Source organism: Felis catus, chromosome B1 (assembly GCF_018350175.1).
Source record: "Felis catus isolate Fca126 chromosome B1, F.catus_Fca126_mat1.0, whole genome shotgun sequence".
NCBI classification, from domain to species: Eukaryota; Metazoa; Chordata; class Mammalia; order Carnivora; family Felidae; genus Felis; species Felis catus.
This window is the reverse complement of record NC_058371.1, coordinates 190,566,343-190,589,032: the sequence shown is the minus strand read 5'-3', so window position 1 is coordinate 190,589,032 and position 22,690 is coordinate 190,566,343. Positions and strand designations below refer to the sequence as shown.

Sequence of the window (22,690 nt, the reverse complement as noted above, 5' to 3'; positions counted from 1 at the left end):
TCATTTGCAAATATCTTTTCCCATGATAGTTCTACTTTTAATTTTTTGAGGAAGCCCCATTTTGAGGAGTAGGGTGAGCATTCCTACCAACAACCCATGAGGGTTCTTTTTTCTCCGTATCCTTGCCAACACTTGTATTTCTTGTGTTTTGATGGTAGCCATTATGACAGGTATAAGGTGATAGTTCATTGTGGTTATGATTTGCATTTCCCTGATGATGAGTGATGTTGAGCACCCTTTCATGTGTCTGTTGGCCATCTGTATGTCTTTGGGGAAGTGTCTATTAAGATCTTCTGCCCATTTTTTAATCAGATTGGTTTTGTTTGTTTTGGTGCTGAGTTATATAAATTCTCATGCACTTTGGATATTAATCCCTTATCAGATACATCATTTGATACATTTTCTCCCGCTCAGTAAGTTGTCTTTTCATTTTGTTGATGGTTTCCTTCGTTGTGCAAATGCTTTTTATTTTGGTGTAGCCCCAGTAGTTTACTTTTGATTCTCTATTCTTTTAGATTTGTTTCCAATCCTTTCAGAAGCCCTTAGGATAATGTTAGGGAGCATAAGGTTTAGGACGTTAGTAACTCACAAGGGTTACACTTCTGGCATCAAAGTAGCAGAGTTTGGGGCTCAGGTTCTCTAGTTCCAAAGTCTGTGTCCCGTTCTCTATGCCATGCTTCTTTCTACTTGCAGCTCATGACTAATGAAAATTTCGACCTACCAGTAAAACTTAAAGTTATCTAGAACTTACCATTTGAGTCCTCTATGGGCTGATCTAGGTTTCTACTCATATTTCTATAGCATATTCCTCATAGGCTGGTAAAACAAATGCAGTCAGAACATATGCTTCCAATTCTGTCTCCCTCCCTCTGTCCCTGAAAAAAAGAAAAATCCCAAATAAACAAAACCCTCATGGCCATATCATTCAAGGAACTAGCATTAGAAATTCAAAGACTTTATTAAGCTCTATTTTCTTAGCATCAAAATATCTTGTCTATATGATCAAAACTTTTGCTGATTCACTAGAAAAAAATTACCCAAGGCAGCTATTTGTTAATCATCTAAATATTTGTCAAGCAGATGTTGGTGTGTTAAAAGGGTAAACCTATAATCTCAAAGACTTTTGTGTCTATACAGATTATTGGTTTTGGTTCTCCAAGTCAAAGCCTTCACCTTGTAGCAATATAAAGCCACCCCCCTTTTTTTTCCCTAAAAGTTAATTTCTCTAAGCAGATTCTCTCCAGTGGAAGGACATCTCTTGAGTGGTCACTATGGAGATTTGTTTAATGTGATCCTTATTTTTGACTTGGAACCTCTAGTGTGTATCTAGATACCTTCTTTTTTTAATTTGGTAAAAGAAAGAAATGGTGAGTGGTTGAAAAAATGAGGATATCAGAAAAGCCACCTGTTCTATTTAAACTTTAAAAAATGATACATTTTTATGTTTATTTTTAAAGCCATGCAAATGGAAAACACATGGTCTAATTTTATTTATTCACTATGGAAATTTTCATGAATAGAGATTATGAGCATAAAGATATACAGTGTTGTTCACCTGGACTAAGCTGTGGCCTGAGCTTATAAAGAAAATGTTCCACAGCATCCACCTTCAGCTATTTGGAGAATCTGGCTTATGTTCACATGGAACATGGCTTTTCTCTTACCAAGGGGAATGTGATGTAACAGCCAAAGATGCCTGGAAGAGATTGCTTTCTCTCCTACAAAAGAATCCTTGATGGCATAATTTCAGGTATAATGACACCTATGGAGGCCTTGCATTTTAGAAAACGGAGAGAAATTTACGTGGGGTGACGAACCCCTGACTTTTGATATTCACAGGGCACTTTGTTTTTGCCAAGCTCCTAATTTTATTCTCGCAATAGTCTTGTGAATCAGATGCTGTTGATTTTTATTTTAGAAATGAAGAAACTGAGGCACAGGGTTTAAGTGAGATCCACTAAATTACCCCAGATGGGAAATGTAGGAGTTTAGATTATAACCTTGCCCTTTGGCACTAGAGCCCACATTCTTCGCATTACAACACATTGCCTTTCTAAGTGCCCTTTCAGCCAGGCTGGCTCAGCAGACCCTCTCAACAGAGGTCCCTCCTCAGCTCTCCTTCTGCTCATCTGTGTCAGCCATTCCCTTCATAATTCTTCATTCATTGTATAGGAGAAAAGAGAGCAGATTCCTGTTTTGCAGATTTTTAGCTAAAACTGCCCTATCCCCTTTTACAATTTAGTTTGTTACAGGTGAGAGAACATGAATATGTATGTACTAAACCTCCAGTGTTCAATCTAACCAAAACCATAGTGGAAATGAGAAATAATAATACCAAGTTACAATTTCAGTGAACCATAGAATCTCAAGATTGGAAGGAATCTTAAATGGTCAGTTTCAGTCTTGGTTATTTCTGAAGCTATGCTGTGTCATAGGTGCCTGGACAAGACTGGTGTTGTTACAGAAGATTAGGTGCCGCATAATCACAGTGAAGATTAATTCAGTGTTCCCCATTTGCACCAGTGTTATAAGTAAATTAATCATATAGTCATATATATAATCATCACCCATTTTACATATATATGTATATGTATGTGTGTGCATATATATATAACTCTATGAAATATTTTTTTAATTATTCCATTTTAGAGATGAGGAAACTGAGGCATAGGCTTATATAATCTCCGTAAATCACATATCCAGTAAGCAGTAGCTGGAATTCGAATGTAGGAAATGTGGCTCCAGCACTGCAAAGATGATGACTTTGTGAATGATGTTGTTTCCATGATCTCTTGTAAGTTCTTTTCCTGTTACATAGGAAAGCTGTTGATTTTTATACATTTACTTTGCTTTTGGGTAACTTAGTGACCGCAGTTATTAGTTGTAATAGCTTTTCAGTGATGCCTTCTGAGTTTTCTAGGTGTGCAATCATAGCATCTACAAATAAGAACACTGTCTCTTCTTTCATTCCGATTGTTATACCCCATATCAGGTTCTTGCTTTAATAGATTGGGTAAATGCAGGTTATAGTTGTCATGATGAAGATGCCGTGGAATTTTGGAGACTCGATAAGCAGCTAAGAAGCTTTTCAGGTATAATGTAATAATAATGGTCTGGCCTAAATAATGGCGTCGTAAAATCAATATCTATTAGAGGGGAATTTTATATTAAAAATTGACTTTAACTTAGGGATAAGGTCTGGGAAACACTAAAAGGTCTTGAACCTGAAGCATGCAAATGTAATTGATAATGATCAGGAAATTGACTTTATTTTAATGGCTGCTGAATTCCAGTAATCTATTCATCTGAAACAAAGCAACTAGAAAAAAAATAATTGGAACTTTCAGTTTATAAGCAGTTCTAGTAATGTGTCTTTAAGAGAAATTAACATATATATTGTTTTTACTTTTACAGCCTCTCTGTAGTCCGATATTTGCTCTACCTACAAAATATATTGTACAAAGTTAGAATAATGCTTATCTAATTTATGAAGTAACTTGAAAAGCAATAATAAACTGATTCATTTAGCCTTTTAAAACCTTAAGATGGATTATACACTGGTTTTTCAAATTTAGTCCTCTGCAGAATCATTAGGTTAGTTAGCTCTTAAGAGAGGTTGTTACCAGAAGATCCTTGATTTTATTAGTTGGGGGAGTGAAACCTAGAAATCTACATCTTTTAGCTATCAGTCCAGGTAATTCTGATACTCTGAGAAACCCCTGGTCTTGGGCTTTACAGTTTGCACCTGCACTTTGAATTTGTGTGCTGTATTTGGTACACACAGCCCTGTCACTCACACACCAAATTTCAACATCACCGAATGTTTCTTTGAACACTGCATGTTGTTAAGTTTTTCCATATCGCTGTCCATATGGTCTGACTTCTGAGAGTGTCCTGATTTCCTCCCAGAATAATAGCCAAGTTAACCTTCTAACTCTATTTAGGCTCAGGGGAGTCTTGGTTTTCTTCCTCAGGGTGGTGGGATCGAGGGTCTGCATGCCCCTCACAAGGGGAGGAGGCAGCCAAGTGATCCTTTCTCTAGTGGCACTGAGTGGAAGGAACACATGTGACACAGTGTTCCTGCACATATATGGAAGCCTCTAGGAGAGTCCCCAGCCTATGCAAGTCTCCTATCCTTTGGTGAGCTTTAAACAACCAAATGAGGATTAAACAAAAGCAAAATTTTTAAAAAGCACTTCTATTACTCCTATGTATTTTGCCTAGCCTCAAGGAGGAGGTAGAACAGTGTTTAATATGGTCTACTCCGTAAAAATAAAAAGAAGATACTATATACATGTGAGTATAAGGGAATAAAAAATGGGAATGTACAGTGTTTTTATCTACCTAAAGTAATTACCAATAAAGAAAGGGGAGAAAGGGCTAAAATTACACTACTGCTAAAATTGAGGATTTCCAGAGATGGATTAAAAACACAGTTGTGAACCAGAAATACGATGCTACCAAACACCTTGGCCCTGTTCACATGAAAGTGGGTACAAATATCCTGCCTGTCCATTGTTCAAAACCCAAGTTGCATCTCACTGGGATGATTGATTAGCCAGCATTCTGAGATATTTGGAAAGGAAGGAAGACTGGTGGTGTGTCATAGGAGCTGTATATCCCACAAATAAACTTCAGTTGGGACTGAAACACAAAAGCTCAGTCCCAGGAAGTCATTGGTGAATTGAGTCAACTTACTGCCTCTGATCACATGAGTACCAGATTGTTAGGTTTTGGCTCTGGAGGAGCACCTCTCACGCCACATACTCAGAATTCGACCATGGGCTCTGCATTGCACATCATCGTTACAGTTTATTTATTGGAGAATAAAACAAACACAATAAATACAGCCTACCACACCAAGCAACCAAGCGACCAACCACCAAAATACTGCAGAACAAGAGAAAGAAAATAGTGTCCTTAAGACAGTCCTCCAAGAAGGTATCCCAAGCTGTGTCAGTCAGTGGCAGTATCTATGGGATAAGTTTAAACTTCCAGGACCAACTGTGACCGAGGCAGCACTCTGAATGGAGTTTCCAAAATATCCTTATAGAAATAGTTTCAGCGTATTAGAATTTACATAATTTGCAAGATTTTTTACATTCTCTCTTTTTTTCTGTTGAAAGAAAGGGGGAGCCCCATCTCTTCTGATTCCTCCTAGGTGGTCCTGTTGTTCCTTCATGGGAGCAGAAAGGGTATAATTTTTTGCTTCTTTCAAATCCTAAGTGGAGGTTAGTGCTCTGCCTTTTTTGTCTGCTGCATTCCCAGGACTGTCTCTTCTACCATTTGTGTAAGAGCCCAGCAGGGGGCTTTCATTATCTTTTATCTAACTGTGGTCTTCCTTGCTTTCCCCCCTTGTTTCCTTTCTTTCTGCAGGTATCTTCATTTTCATTTCACTGGGATGTTTCTTTGAAAAAGGAGAAAGTAGTATGCTCCTTTAAAAGGATTTCTCATTCAGAACATAGATTAATAAATTGAGAGGAAGGAGATGAATTGAGAAAGTTACAACTCGAAACACTGCAATTGTGGGAGAGAAAAAGAGGGAGAGAATAGTAGATAGTGTGAAACAATCTAAAGCAGAACACTGAAAAACCTCTATTCAGAAATGCAACAAATCGGACATTCCCTTTCGTCTGTCAATCTCCTATTCTCAATTCTTATATACCATCTCTTTTTCCTGATGCGCAGTCTGAAGTATTTCCTCTCATGAAAAGAATAGAGTTTTTCAAACTCAAGAGCCTAATTAGGAACAAGGTTTCCCATCCTTTCAGGATTGCCTTGTAAGTTCGGCTTCTCTTTCCTGCACTATTTACAATGGAGGCATTTACAATAAAGGGCATCACAGTAGGATACTGCCATCATTGGTAGTATCAAAATGAGAACAGTGGAGAGAAAATAGACATAGGTTCAAGTACTGCAGTGTCCATTCTTTGTTAAGTGTTTTTGTCTAATGCAATAACAAGTAGGCACACACCATATTGGAATGACACCAAGTGGATTGTGAAACACCTCGACGCTGTCATTAAATTGCTACAGCCATATGGACTCAGCCTCAGATTTGGTATTGGAAAAAGGTTGCTCACTTCCAAAATTTGACACCACTTTTCCAGGCTGCTTTTGTTTAGCCTTCAGGCAGTAGTACAACGAGAAATAGAGATGTCAGAGACGGCTGAGAGAAAGGAAAACTTTTCATGGGGAGGATGTATAGGATATTGGTTTTAATCACATGCAGCAGCGGTTCTTAAATGGTAGCATGTATAAGAACCACCTGGAGAGCAAGATTCCTGGACCTTTTAATCGGATGTTCTGCGAAAGAGCCCAATAATTTACATTTCCAGTATACTTCTGGTTGATGCCAGTGCTTCCAGTAATTTCCTGGACCACGTTTGGAGCAGCAAGGATGTAGAGCACAATGTTTCTAGGGAGGAAAATTAAATAGGAAATTTTGAAATTATCCTTATCTTTCTCTCACACATATCCCACTCCCCTGAGCCCTCACACCCTCCGCCACAATTTCCAATCACTGGTCTGGTAGCTTCCAGTCACAAATTACCTCTTTAATGTACCCCCATATATCCACCCTCCACTTCAATGCAAACCTTAATTATTTTTTGCCCGAGTCTTCGATAGTATCTTGACTGATCCCCCAGCCTCCAGTCTTGTCTCAATTTAATCTCGCCTGCGCGTAACTTCCTTTTTAAAATAAAATCTCATCAAACTGTTCCTCTGATTAAAATCCAACAAAGGCCTCCAATTCTGTACAGAGTGAAGTCCAAGCTTCTTAGCATTGCACATTAGTCCTTCCTGATCTCTCCCTCATCCATCTGTCCAGTTTTCTCTCAAGCAGTTTGCCAACCCATCCCCTCAAGCAGTGCTTTATTTATCTGACAGCCATGTTGAGTCACTTGTGGATTCCTGAACACACAAAGCTATCGTCTCCCCTCTGAAATATCCTTAATTTTCAGTTGGGAGGAATTTCCATTGGTCATTAAAAATCCCACTTGGGCATAACTCCTCTGTGAAATTTTCCTTGACCCTTCAAGAGCCAGCTCCATAAAGCCCGCCCTCTTCTGTGGTCACTTATCAACTTGTAGTAATTATTTGCTTATTTTCTTCTCCTAAACATTTAGTGTGATTTCCTTGAAGGCAGGGAGCAAAATGTGACTTGCGCAGCATCTTGTACAATGATGTTTATTCATTTAAGTTGATTTTAAGATCAAATCACATTTGAAGTTTTCCACTTTTCAGATATAGAGAGAAGAGTGGAAAAATCAAGGAATTGTGTGACAACCTCTAAAAGAGGGCTACAGAGTGATATGATGGTTTGCTGAAGTGAGACAGTTCAATCAAATAGGATTTCTGTCTTATTAAGAGGCTTATGCAGATCACTGTAAGGACCAGAAACACTTTGAAAGCAGTTAGTGTGTCTGTCTTTGTTTCAAGCCTTATGCTTTAAGTGCATTGTTTAAATACTCAGTAAAAATATCGCCAATTCTATATAGAGCATGCAAATTGCTAATACTTGGGTTATTTTATTCCAGCTGTGCTGTGCTTTGAAAAACTATTGGATATCCTTTACCCCATTAAACATGAAGCCTACAGCAAGTCTGAAGATTTACAAAGTATCTATTTTCCTATTAACCAAGAGGAAAAAAGAAGCTTTATCAAGTACAACACAACAGAATACTTTCCCCCTTCCTCCTCTCCCGTTCTCTGGGTACACCAGCCAGAATCCAGGCAACCTGGACGTTACATTCTTACATCCAAGGCCACGGGCAACTCTTAAAGACTTCAACTTTAAGACAGAATGTAGGTTATGAAACCAAACAATCCTGGCCCTAAGCACTACATGAATAGGCCACGGAAAATTCACTGGAGTGGACAGCATAGACTTAAGCTGGCAGCGACAGGAGACCCAGACAGCGACCCAAGGCAGGTGGCACTCTGAAAAATGCTAGTTTCTGAAGTGTGTGACCTGGAGTTTGGTTCTCCATACGATTCCATGGCAATCTAGGGAAGGGAAGTCTCCCAGTGAACATGTCATATTTTTTGTTTTTCGTAGCTTAAATTCTCATAGATCAGTGATTCATGTATGTGACTCTCTAGCTGGCTTCAGTCTATTAGAGCACTTTGCTTTCTTCAACATGGGCTCTGGGCTGAGAAGAGAAGGAAGAGGGGATTGTGGAGCTGATGCTGGGCTCTGATTTCATGCAAGGCTCAGGTATGTGCTAGTATGATGCCACTGCACAGTGTGGTTGGGGGAGTATCCTGTTCTTTGGCTCATTTGACCTCAGATCCTCTTTATAAACCTCCTTGTAAAGAATCTAAACAATCCCTGCTACCATATAATTCAGGAACAAATTCATACCTTCTGGGGCATTTTGACCAAGGAGAGTCCTTAAGGTAGCCCTGGTGTTCCCACTGGAGAATACACCAACATTTGTAACCTTTGAAAGCATAACTATGCTCACGGTTGCCAAGGAAATCAAGAGAACAGAGCACGACTGTTGCAATTTTATTGTCTGTTTCAGGAACTATAGCCTCCAGATGGAGGAGATAAAATACAGCCTGTGGGTCATTTATGTGATAGTTTTGTTCTCTCTCCCTCCAGATTTTCACCTCTTTGCTTGAATCTTGTCTGCATCGTCTTTGGGAAGTGTCCATACATTCTAGCGTAAACAACCCTAGTGATGGAGGAATTCATTACTTCTAGAGAGAACACTCGCCTGCCTGCAGAGTCTCTGATTTTTAATTCTTAGAACAAATACAATCTCCTTTCAAACTGCAAGTCATTTAGTTTTGGAAAACATTACCAATGCTTCTAGCTCCTTTTTAACATTATTTCTCTTTAACCTCTTGGTTAAATTTCCCAATTTTTAAATTTCCCAATTTTTAAATTTTATTACATTTAATGCAACTTATGTAAAATCCTATGTTAACCTTATTTTTGATGATTGGGTATTTTATTATGTGTTCATTGCTAAAATATAAAAAAATTCATAGTTTTAAAACCATTTGAGGTTTTCCAGACAGAATAAGGTTTTAATTCTTAGGGTATATATGTATAAAAATATAAATATATTTATAAATTGTACTCTGAATGGAAGAGAGACATATTTTGAGTGCTACACAGCAAGATTGTCACTTTTCATATTTTAGATTTTCATACTTTAATGTGGTATAAAACTATCAAAGCCCTAAGTTGTCATTCATAACATATTTCGGTATATTAAGTTTACCTTGCAGAAAACAGCCCAAGATTGTTTTTTTTCTTAAAAATATATATATGTACGTTGTATGTTTTTGACCCTAGTAGTTAAGACCTTACATAATCTGTGTCCGTCTCTTCAGTGCCATTTTGAATATGGCTACTTGTCACTAGCGTACTGGTGACCTTGCACTCTACTGCTTTGTTCCAGCCTCTGATTTAAACGTGGAACAGAACAGACTACCCTGTTCTTCTAAATATACATCTTCCCAGGATGAGAATTTAATTTTATATAACATATATAGAAATATATGTGTGTGTGTGTGTATGTGTGTGTGCATATCTTGTGACAAATTGAAGTTTATCCTAGGAATGTGATGATTGTTCAGCATTTGAAAATTAACCAGGGGTGCCCGGCTGGCTCAGTCAGTAGAGCACATGACTCATAATCCCAGGGTCATGAGTTCAAGCCTCAGGTCAGGGGTAGAGCCTATTTAAAAAATTAATCAGTATAATTTATCACACCAGCAATCAAAAGATGAAAAATCATTTGATCCTCGCAGAAGATGCAGAAATGACTTCATCAAAATTCAATATCCATTCATGATAAAAGCTCTTAGCAAAGTAGGAACAGAAGGAAACTTCCTCAACATGATAGAAGGCATCTGTCTCCACAAGAAGATAACTAACTTGTTAATGGTGGAAAACTGAACGCTTGTCTCTTAAGATCGAGAACAAGACAAGTTTTCCCACTCCTACCACTTTCATGAATATTGTACTCTATGTTCTAGTCAGTAAACTGAGGTGAGAAAAAGATATGAATTCATACCAGTAGGAGTGAAAGAAATAAAACAGTCTCTATTTTCAGACCACATAATTATCTATTTAGAAAATGTCAAAGAGTTTACAAAAAAAACTGCTGGAACTGTGGTAGGGTCCCCTCCCTGAGGAATAAAAAATACAGAAACAAAAACACCCAAAAAACCTCAAGGCAACCTGGCTATACGCATACGTGACAACATCCCTCACGACCTTGTAACATGAGACCACTTAATCAGACCTCATGTTTGTGTGTTAACTGTATATGGGAGACAAATAAAAAATGTATAATAAACTATGCCACATGGTGCTCGGGGCTCAGTTCTTCAGGTACAAACCCAGATGAGCTGTGCTGGCATGAGTAAAGTTGCTTCCTGGAAAGAAAAGCCTCCGTGTCATGACTCTCTATGCGAGAATCCTGCTGCAGAACTAGGGGCGCCTGGGTGGCTCAGTCAGTCAAGCATCTGACTCTTGGTTTTAGCTCAGATCACTGAGTCTCACAGTTCCTGGGTTCGAGTTCCATGTTGAGCCCCACAGTCTCATGGTTTGTGGATTCAAGTCCTGCATTCAAGCCCCACTGTCAGCGCAGAGCCTGCTTGGGATTCTTTTTCTCCCTTTCTCTATGCCCCTCTGCTCTCTTTTTCTCAAAAATAAATAAACATAAAAAAACCCCACAAAACCACTGAAACTAAAAAAGTTTAGCACAGTTTCAGGATATAAAGCCAATGCACAAAAACTAATAACATTTCTATGTATTAAAAATTATTTATTTTGAATTTTAAAAACATAATTTATAATAGTACCAAAAACATGAAATAATTGGGTATGTGTATAATAAAATGTGTGCAAATTCTGTACACTGAACACTAAAAAAACAGTGATGAATGAAATATTTGAACGGATATATACATTATTCATGAATTATAAGTTATTATCTATGTCATTTATCTCTAAATTGCTCATTTGCTTCAACTCAGTCTAAATTAAAATTCAACAAAATATCGTTTTAAAAATCAATATTGTGATTTTAAAGTTTATATGGAAAGGCAATGGAACTAGAATAGAATAGAATTTTTCAAATTTTTTGGAGTACTTGGACTACCTAATTGTAAGACTTATATAGCTATATTATTCAAAGCATTGTGGCTAAAATTACAGATACAAAGATCAAAGAAATAGTAGAGAGTCCAGAAGTAGACCTAAGGCATATGATCAATGGAATTTTAACAAAGGAGTGAAGGCAATTCATGGTTGAAATGACCATCTTTTCAACAAATGATGCTAGAACAATTAGAAATTTGTATGCAAATAGCAAAACAAAATCTTTGATTCTTAAACTCAGAATGGGTCATATAACCTAAAAATAAAATCCAAAAATGTGAAAGTTTTAGAAAATAACATGGAAAAATCTCTGTGACTCTGCATAGGCAAAGGTTTCTTTAGTTATGCTACCAGAACACAATCTACAAAAGAAAAAAATAAGATATGTTGGAATTTATCAACATAGAGAATTTCAAAACTGCTGCTCTTTGAAAGACACTCTTAAGAAAATAAAACTACAAGCTATAGACTGAAAGAAAATATTTAATATCACATATCTGTTAAGAAATCTGTATCCAGAATAAATGAAGACCACCTAGAACTCAATGGGAAGAAAACAAACAATAATTGAAATATGTTTTTGAAAAAAAATACACTGATACCTTAAGCAAAGAAGATATGCAGATGGCAAATAAGCGCATGTAAAAATGCTAAACATCGTTAGTCACGAGGGAAATCTCCGTTGAGAGTATGATGAAATAACTACTATTAACGTGGCAAGGATTTTAGTAACATAATAGTGTTTGTGAAGATGTGGAGCCACTGGGATGCTCATAATTTGCTGTTGAGAATGCAAAATGGTACATTAATTGTGGTAAACAGGTTGGTAATCCCTTAAAAATGTTAAAGGTTCAATTACTATCCCATTTCTAGGAATTCACCCACGTGAAACAAATACTTTTTTAATGTAAAAATTGTATGCAAATATTGTGTTAATTTTATTCATAATTGACAAAAACTTGTCCATTAACAGGTCAATGGATGAACAAATCATGGTGCGTTACACTATGGAATACTACTTGGCAAAGAAAAGGAACAAACTACTGATACATGTACAAATGGATGAATCTCAGATGTGTTCTAGTAAGTGAAAGAAGGCAGCTCCCATAGGTTACATACTGCATGATTCCATGTGTATGACATCCTGGATAATATCAGGGTATAGACCCCAAAAATGGATCAATTATTGTCAGAGACTGGGGTAAGAGGGAAGAATGATGACAAAGGGGAATGGGGGAATTTTTTGTGTGTTAATGGATTTTTCTATGTTTTTGATTTTGGTTATTTAGTGTGACTATGCATTAGCAAAACTCAGAAAACTATATACTAAGAACTGTAATTTATAACTTAATGAAAGATAATTGCTATAAAGAGGATTTAGAAAGAAGCAATGAAAGTCATCTAGGATTATGTTTTAGCCCAGATGATATAGATTGGAAATGTCACAGGGTTTTAAAAAAGGAGTGAATCACCATAAACTGGAAGATCAGGAAGTTCTGTTAGAGAGGGATATAGTATTTTATTCAGGTTTTGTTGAAAGGAATGGAAAAAAGTCATGTTCAGAATGGTGAGGGGAACTGTTTGAACAGAATTGTGGTCACTTTGTACCATAATGATTTATTTTGCAATTTTTTTAATGAATTGGAAAAGGCAACCAAGTATAACAAAAGATTTAAAATTCTGCTTTATTATGAACCAGTTATAAGATTTTGGATGTTACTCAAAAGTTTTGAAAATCTATTTTGATATCCTTTAGAAGAGAAATAACAGGAATAATAATTTCCAAGATTCAACAGCTAACCAACATTTACTTAGCACCTAAATAATTCCAGAAGTGGCTCTGACCATTGCCAGGTGAGGGACCAGGTGCAAGTTACTTAACCTCTCTGAACTTCTTTGCTCCTCTCTAAAAAGAGAATGGTGATGATACTTACATGCACGCACTGTTGAGATGACATGGTCAGTAGTGCTCAGCTTGTCTGTACTTGTTTTAGATCAACTATATACTCAAGTGGTACAGCCCAAGCATGGAGAACACAGTATTCAAAGCCAATAAAGAAAGAGAAATCTGATGCATTCAGGAAACTATAATAGTTGGATGTAGCTGATAATCAAGGTTTAAGGGAGAAAAGATGGGTAGTAGCTAAACCGTGAAGAACTATGTGTGTTTTGGCCAGAAGCTTTTATTTTTCTCTAATTATGAGAATTGGAATGGAGGAGTGTTGACTTATGTAAGAAATATTTGAGAGGGGGCTCCTGGGTGGCGCAGTCGGTTAAGTGTCCGACTTCATCCAGGTCACGATCTCGCGGTCCGTGAGTTCAAGCCCCGCGTCAGGCTCTGGGCTGATGGCTCAGAGCCTGGAGCCTGTTTCCAATTCTGTGTCTCCCTCTCTCTCTGCCCCTCCCTGGTTCATGCTCTGTCTCTCTCTGTCCCCAAAAATAAATAAACGTTGAAAAAAAATTAAAAAAAAAATAAAAAAAGAAATATTTGGGAGGCAGAGCATAGTGTTTAGTGACAAATTGGGATGGGAAATGAGGGACAAAAAGAAATCTAGGAGAACTCATCAATTTCTGGCATAAGTGACCTGGATGTTTTTTATGTTAGTACCTAGCTAGGAAATGAAGTACCAGAAAGAGTTGTGCATGTCTTTGAGTGTGTGAGTGTGTGTGTGTGTGCGCGCGCACACACGCACGCATGTGGCTGTGTATATTGGATTGGAAGGTGAGAATGGTTGAAGAGTTTGAGTTTAGTAATGTTGACTTTGAGGAGGTAATGGGTAACAAGAAGCAGTTTTTAATAAGCAGCTATATATTTGGATCTGTAATTTAGAAGAGAGGTGTGAGCCTGAAGGAAATTTGTGAATTTAAGAACATAGGTGATAGTTGCAGGTATAGAAATGAAATGCATTGAATATGTAAAGTATACAGAGAAGAGACCCACATACATAACTCCAGAAAATACAAATATTTCATGTGTAGGATGAGGAATTGAGTTCGAGGTAAAGACTCGAGGCAGAGACTAGATGATTCTGGCAATAAAAATAGTAAAGGCTAGTTAACATTGACTTTATTATATAATAGACTCTGTGCCCAGTTATATACTATTATGATCTCACTTTATATGTGGGGAAATGGACGCTTAGTGAGAATAAATGATATCCCAAGGCATGCAGCTACAGGTGATGGATCAGGGTTTGAAGCTCAAGAAGTCTTGACTGCAGAGCTTGAGTTCTTACAAAGTAAACCCAACTTGGAGGGTTGTTAGAAAAGTCGTGGGAAGAGAGGAGTGAATAAAGGAGTGTTTAGCTGCACTAAAGTGAAGTTTGTACATTTTACATTGCATTTCATAACTAGGAAGAGAAGCCATGAATGATCTTGAAAAGAGACAGTCCACGCATACGGCAGGAGGTGAAGCCAGATTACAGAACACTGAGCAAGTAGAACAGGGACAACAGTAAATATAATCTTGGTGGTGGTGCCAAGATCACTTTTTCAGTAGTCACAGCCCTTTGGGTTTATGGAATAACTTTTAAGAAGACAAAGAACTGACTGGTTTGTAGAAAATGTACAGATTTTTAACACGCACGTATATGCCGCATGAAGGTGGTGAGGGAAGTGAAACCACTATGTTGACTAAGGAAGATCCCCTTTTTTAGCAACAATGCCCCCTACTGTCCATTCAAACCCAACTTTTTGGGACTGGTTCTTCTGTCCACCTGAATAACAGAGTTAGGTTGGGCCTCATGAATCTTCTGCTCACACTCAGTTATTGAAAAGTTCTTTGTAACTTCTCCCCACAAAGGATTACTAATCTGATCATTAATTTGTTCAGTGTAGAGCAGTAATCAAAATCTCAAAACTTTGTTTGGCAGGCCAACTTTCCCATTCCATATCTTAGCTAGAACTTGCTTCAAGTGGATTGCATGCAGGAGTAGGGGCAGGGCTTCACTGAGTGCTGCTCCTTCTACTACCAGAACTTTTGTTCTTCCATACATTTTTGACCAGTAAACTTGGGAAATTTTCAGCACTGGTGGAAAGATACATGGGACAGCAAAAAATGCTTTCATTCCAAAAGATGTTGTGAATGAACTAGATTTAGTGCTCCCTGGGTCTAGGAGCTGTTTGAAAAGTTGACTCATGCATTCATTGATAAGTTTTCTGGGTTCTCTTGAGACCCTCTTCTCCTCACTGGGAACTCTCTGATCTAATTGTCTAAACAGATGAGTATATTAAGTTAATTGCCTGGGCAGTTATGACTTCTTAAGCTTTTGGTGACAGAAAATACAATTCTAGTTTTCAAGGAATCTTCCAAGGTCCCTTGCCTTTATACCTGTGGGAGAATAAAACTCATTCTGTTTCACTTTCTCCTGCATAGTGTACCATAGGAACCAGCTACTTTGGCCATATCTTCTTAGGCGATGCAATTGATTCCCAAACTGCTATTACCAGTGCTGTTTCCAGTGGCCTCTTTAGTCAGCTTCTCCCTCTTTACATTTTTCAGGCGAGAGACGTAAATGAGTCCACTTCATCTCCCAAGTTTCCAGGACATGTATTAAACATCCCACCTGTCCATTGGATTCCTTAGGTTTGAGGTGAAGGGTAGAAACTCCCATCCCTGACCTCTTGGGAATAGTAGGACTCCTAGCATCCCAATGGCTTTCTGTAAAACTCCTCCTTAATTTCTAACTTCTCAACATTTTATACTTTCCATGTGGGAGACGTGTTGAAAACTGTGAATTAGTTTTGTTGTAAAATCTTGGGTAGTCTTGGGCGTCAGATTTTTAGGTCTTTGCCTAAATTGATTCTAAAATAATTTATTTAAATTGATTATGACTTGAAACCGAGAGGATTTTTGCTCTCATTTGCATGAAGTCCTCCCTAGAAAGAAAAGCATGCTGAAGAAAGAGTTCAGAGTACTGACCCATGCCTGCAGATGCTGGTGTTGTATCGCTGAATGAGTAAATTCAGTTGAACATTAATTAAAATAGCAGTACAGTGAATTAGCACAGCTTTCTTGTGCAACATAATGATCGATAAAGGAAAGACACAGGTGCCTTGGAGAAAAATTTAACCCAAGTGCAAATCTTTTATTCATAAGTTTCAAATTAAATCTGCTTGACTTTTGAAAGCTCCATTCAAACATTAATAAATGTTTTCATATCAAAGGGGGAAAATGCCACACTTCTTTTGTAAACTAAAATGCATATGATTTTACATGTTCCCAACTGAAAAACATGAGTCAAGCACAGTGTATAAATGAGAAAAATATTCAAATGAGTTTATTGTAAGCAGAAGCTGTGGTACAAGTTACGTCCACAATTGCAAGGTGTAGTTATGAACAGTAATCTTGTCACACATTTATGTTTGTCAAACAGAGATCTTGACTAAAGAATTCAATTTATGTTAGAGTGACAATTTCAAGTATTTTACTATCATAATCATTAAACAGGTGTCTGTAAAGACCTTTGCAGTTAAAGTAAGATAAACATGGAGAAAAAATAAGAAATAAAAGAAAACCAGTCACTCTCGTTATGAACACTAGATGTTTACAGGGCTAACCTCAAGATGGTCCAGAGAGACTCAGGAAGGGCACCTTCCAGTGGTACATTCACACGTGTTCTCATAGTTTACAGCATTCTGTTTTACAGAAAGACAAAATGGAAACCAGACTCTTGGGCTCATGGTCCTTGGAGTGGTTGATTTTATTCTGTGAATGCAAAGGACCCTAGTTAAGACCCTAGTCAAAATATATGCAAGGTATTCTGTGAGGACTTCTCACTAAAGAATAAACACAGAGCACTTAAGAAAACAAGAATAAAATTACCAAAGACAGCTCCAGCTTGGGAACCAATATAAATTCTGTTTCTCACTTTGGATTGTTTTAGAGATGTGCAGATTAATTTCTTGGACTCCTGGTGAGTCAGCAATATTTTCTTAAGTTAAGATCATGTTAGTATGATCCTGAGATGAAAGCAGAAAATAAAGTGAAATAAAATAAAGTCCTTCATGATTTACAGAGTCTTCCCATCTCCCCACTATCATGAGGGAAATGGTAGTGATATAAGAGTATTCATAATAGATCTGATTGTGAACTGACTCTGTGGTGGTTAAAATGTGAGTTTGGGGAGTCAAATGACCAGGGTTCTAATTGTGGATTTATACTTAATGCATTTATTTACAGGCTAGAAATTAAGGAAGGTGGTGGAAGGTTAACTTTGCGTGGGGAATGCTTTATTTATTTACTTTAAAAAATTTTTTTAAGTTTATTTACTTGTTTCGAGAGAGACAGACAGTGCAAGTGGGGGAGGGGCAGAAAGAGAGGGAGAGAGAGAGAATCCCAAGCAGGGTCCTCACTGTCAGTGCAGAGACCAATGTGGGGCTCAAAGCCACAAACCCATGAGATCATGCCCTGAGCCGAAACCAAGAGTCGGATGCTTAACCGACTGAGCCACCTAGGCGCCCCAGGTAAACTGCATGGGGAATGCTTTAAAGAAACCCAAAGATGAGGGAGCATATGGTGTAGGTGAAATCTTAAGGTTGTTTCCTGACACATTTCCACTTTACTTCCATCATGTCAGATTACACATCCTAAAACATTACTTTGATTATTTAGTGTTCTGTTCAGGAAATTACACTTCAGTGCTGTTACTCTAAACTGCCATCTCCCTCCCCATCAAAGTTCTCGTCTCTTCAATTCCAGTTGAAGGACCTTCAGGATCACACATCAGTATATTTTTCCAGATCTTTTAACATTTTACATTCTGTGGTCCTTCTGTGTTCATTGAACTGGGTGCTTAACTTTTCCTTGGAAAATCTTAAACATTCTTCTTTTCAGTGTTCTCGTTTGTCCCATCTGTAACGTTGCCCTCACCCCCACACTCCACCTCCCTTCAGTACCAGCTCACACCCCCAAATATCACCTTCTCTACAAAGCTGTCTATGGCAATTTCAAGATGAAATGAACTCTTCTTTTTTTAAATGTTGGCAGTGCATCCTGGATACCTTTCAGTGTATTTACACATCTACCTCTAGTACGTTCAAAGTGGTGGACTTAGGAGTGTAAGCAGAGACCAATTTACTTCTCTTCTTGTCACTCTCTTTGCTGCATCGTCCCTCCCCTTCCCAGTCCAATACAGATCTTCCTCGACTACAGTGGCGTCCCTTCCCAATAAATATATTGTTAAGTTGAAAACCTTGTAAATAGAAAATACACAAAGTATACCTCACCAACCAATTACTTTCACACCATCATAAAGTCAAAAAATCTTAAGTCAAACCATTGTAAGTTGGGGACATCTGTCTTTGAACTGATCCATAGCTTTTTTTTGCCATTTTCATATATAAACAAAGTTTCATTTCTAGATATTTTTAAAAGTCCAGTCAAGCCTGCATTAAAACTTCAGTCTCTTTGCTCTTTGCAGTGCAGTTCTAAGCAGCTTCAGCAAGGTGTAGATTTAAGCGTTCCAAAGAGAGTGTCTGACATGAAATCCCTTTGCCTTACCAAGGATGCTAGTCAAATTTTGCAGAAAAACATTCTATATGTTCTGACCCAGTAACAGAATAGGATGGGTCTTTGAAATTCTATAGCTCAGAAAATTAAAGCCTGATGTTAGTATCCCTCCTGACAAGCACACAAATTTCTCAATGGAATACCTTTCTGGCTTTATATTTTGAGTTTGGGTTGGGGAAACATAATAAGTAGTATTGGAGGGAAAACTAATATGGCACCCATTTCCCAGCTCCTCCCTTGGGACAGAAAGAAAAGAGTGGAATCAATATAATACACCACATTAACAGAAGGAAGGGGAAAACCCCCCTGTATGATCTTCTCATTTGATGCAGAAAATCATTTGGTGAAAGTCAACACCCTTTATAAAAACTCAACAAACTAGGAATAGAAGGAAGACCATGTGTGAAAACCCACAGCTAACATCATAATCAGTGGCGAAAGACTGAAAGCCCTTCCTCCAAGATTGGGGAAAAAAGGATGTTTGCTGTTGCCACTTCTCTTCAGCAAAGTACTGGACATCCTAGAAGGAGCAGTTAGGCAAAACAAAGAAAAAAATGAATCCAAATTGGAATGGAAGAAGTAATATTATTTCTGTTTGCAGCAATATGATCTTGTATGTTGAAATCCCTAGAGATTCCACATATACAAAAAACCCACAACCTGTTAGAACTAATAAAAGAACTTAGCAAACTTGTAGGGTAAGAAACCAATACACAACATCAGTTGCATTTCTTTATACTGCGTACCGTACTATTAAAGAATAGTGCATAATCTGAAAAGGAAATTAAAAATAAACTATCATTTTCAAAGCATCAAAAAGAATAAAATACTTAGGAATAAACTTAACCAGCAAGGCAAAAGATATATATACTTAAAACTACAAAACATTGCTGAAACAAATTTTAAGAAGACACAAATAAATGGAAAAACATCCTGTGCTGATGGATTGGAATATTTAATTGTTAAGATGTCTATACCACCCAAAGCAATCTGCAGATTTAATGTAATACTTATCAAAATTCCATTAACATTTTTTTTGTAAATGGTATTACAAAATCTACCCTAAAATTCATAATGGAATCTCAAGGGACGCCAGAGGGCCAAAACGATCTTGAAAAAATGCAGAGTTGATGGTCTTACACTTCTTAACTCAAAAGTTATTGCCAAGCTAAAGTAATCAAAATAGGGTGGTTAGTAGTAAAAACCATACATATAGATCAATGGAATAGAATAGAAAGCCCCAAAATAAGCCCTCACATATATGGTCAAATGATCTTCAACAAACATGAAAAAACTATTAAATGGGAACAGAACAGTCCCTTCAACAGAGGGAAAACTGGGTATCCATATGCAAAAGAATGAAGTTGCACCCTTACCAAACCAAACACTATATACAAAAATTAACTGAAAATGGATGAAAGATCTGAACATAAAAGAGAAACCTACCAAACTCTTAGAAGGAAACATAGGGAAAAAGTTTCATGACATAATTTTGCCAATGATTTATTGGATATAATACCAAAAGCACAAGCAACAAAAGTAAAAATAGATACATTGACTTACATCAATGTTAAAAACTTGTGTACATCAAAATACAAAATCAATAGAGTGAACAGATAGCTTCTAGAATAGGAGATACTTACAAATTATATATCTGATAAGGGGTTAATATCCAGAACATATAATGAACTCCTACTGTTCAGCAACAAAAACAAGCAACCCAATTAAAAATTTACAAAGAGGGCACCTGGGTGACTCAGTTGGTTAAGCATCTGACTTTGGCTCAGGTCAGTCTTGCGTGGTCTGTGAGTTCAAGCCCGTGTTGGGCTCTGTGCTGACAAATCAGAGCCCGGAGCCTGCTTTGGATTCTGTGTCTCCCTTTCTCTCTGCCCCTCTCCCTTTCCCTCCCTCCCTCTCTCCCTCTCTCTCTCTCAAAAATAAACAATAAAATTTTTTAAAAAATGTACAAAGTACTTGAATATACATTTTTCCAAAGAAGATATGCAAATATCCAAGAAAGACATGACAGGATAATCAACATCACCAATCTTACAGGAACATAAATCAAAGCATAATGAGATACTACCTCACATCCATTAGGATGGCTAGTCTAAAAAAACAAACAAATAAAAAACCCCAGAAAATAGCAAGTGTTGGCAAGGAGAAATTGATACTCTTGTGCACTTTTGGGGAGGATGTAAAATAATATAGCCACTGTGGAAAATAGTATAGGGATTTTTCACAAAGCTGGGCAAAAAATTACCATGTAATCCATCAATTTCACTTGTGGGTATATACTCAAAAGAATTGAAAGCCAGGTCTCAGAGATACTTGCCCATTCATGTTTATAGCAGTGTTACTTGCAACAGCCAGAAGGCAGAAGCAACCCGTGTCCATCTGGTGAGTGGATAAACACAATGTTCTATTAAAGATGAAATTATTCTGACACTTGTTCAAACAGTAATGGAAACTCCATTCAAGACTATTGCAACAGGGGCCTTTCGATAGGGAAAGAAATCAGGAATAAAAGGACAAGTGGGAATTTATAGTCAATGAGCAGAGTGAGGTAGTTAGTGAATTTTTAAAGAGGAGGCATCAAGGGAGGGTATTCCTGCTGAACCAACTTAGACTCAGCAGGGTTCATGCTGAAAGCAGACCAAGGGATTAAATATCAGAGGGGGATGAGGAACTTAATCAGATATCAAGAGTGACCAGATATCAAGAGTTGAGTATTATCTTCATACTGACTTAGCAGGAGTCTTGCTAAGACTGAGCTATGCAGCCTCAGCAAGGACAGAGGCCAAGGTTGAGGCCTATTTGAGAAGAGGGCTCAGAGGAGTCTAATTAAAGTTTGCTCAAGGAAAGAGCCTGTCAGTGGTGTTGTGGAAATTAATAAAGAGAGACCTCAGTAAAGTAGAGTTGGAAGGCTAGAAGGAGGAGCCATACCATTTGACATCGGTTATGGAAAGAATTGTCAGTTACAGACCTCAACAGGGAAAAGATGTATGTTGCATTTCCTATAAGAAGTCGACTCCCCCTGCAGCTCAGCCAATGAGAAACTGTCATCACCTGGACTCCAGTGGACTTCCATTCAAAACGGTTCCTGCCAACCTCCTCCTATTTCTTTGTAAAATAATGTTTCTCTCCTTTGTTTGACTTGACTGTGGTTTTGCCATATCATGCTTGGACCAAATTGCAGTTCTCTACTATTCCCCCCCCCCCCAAAAAAAAAACATTTTTTTCTGGTAAAATAACTGACAATTTTATATTTAAGGTTAACAGTAAATACATACAAGAGAATATTATTCAGCCTTAAAAAGGAAGGGAATTCTGATACATGCCTTCAGGACGTTATGGTAAGTCAAATTTAAGTCAGCCATAAAAAGACAAATACTGTGTGATTCCACTTACGTGTACCTAGAGCAGTCAAATGAAGAGACAGAAGGTAGGGTGGTGGTTGCCAGTGTCTGGGGAGAAGGGGAAGTGAGGAATTATTCAATGGGTATAAATCTTCAATTTTATAAGATGAAAGACTTCTCTGAATTGGTTGCACAGCATTGTGCATGTACTTAAATAAACTGTACACCTACAAAGATTAAGATGGTAAATTTTATGTTATATTTAATCACAATTACAAATAAATGTATTCTTCAAGAGTGTACGTGCTTCTCGTTGCTGTCCATCATCACTTAGATTTTAGGAAAGTTTGAGCCTTAGAACAATTATTTTGAAAGTCATCACATGTGACCTACATTGAAACTTATTGCATTGGAATGTATTCACCTATAACTGAATCTTCTCAATCCTGGTTGCTTTTTTTGAAAAATCAGAATCTGCTGGAATACTTTAATCAAGTGTTTCATGGATGGAATCCATGAAACTTCAGATTTTGACACTTTTATTGAATTACAGTTATTGACAACAAAGCTTGCAAATGAGAAGTCAATGACACTTAATTACAACAAAATCAAAGTAGAAATTTAACAGATTGAAGAATGAGTGCTCAAATATGTATAAGACATAATTTTGAAATTCCCTTTTTGTGCTTTGGA

General features: G+C 37.4%; 1 long non-coding RNA gene across 1 annotated transcript in view; it reads left to right on the top strand.

Annotated features, from left to right (window-relative positions):
* The first annotated feature begins 250 nt into the window (after nt 1-250).
* The window catches only part of LOC123385102, a 324,527-nt gene continuing 302,087 nt past the window's right edge, over nt 251-22,690 (top strand). The window contains exons 1-2 of the long non-coding RNA XR_006597196.1: nt 251-8,221; nt 12,102-12,211. This is a non-coding gene — a long non-coding RNA (uncharacterized LOC123385102). The remainder of the gene's footprint in view (nt 8,222-12,101; nt 12,212-22,690) is intronic.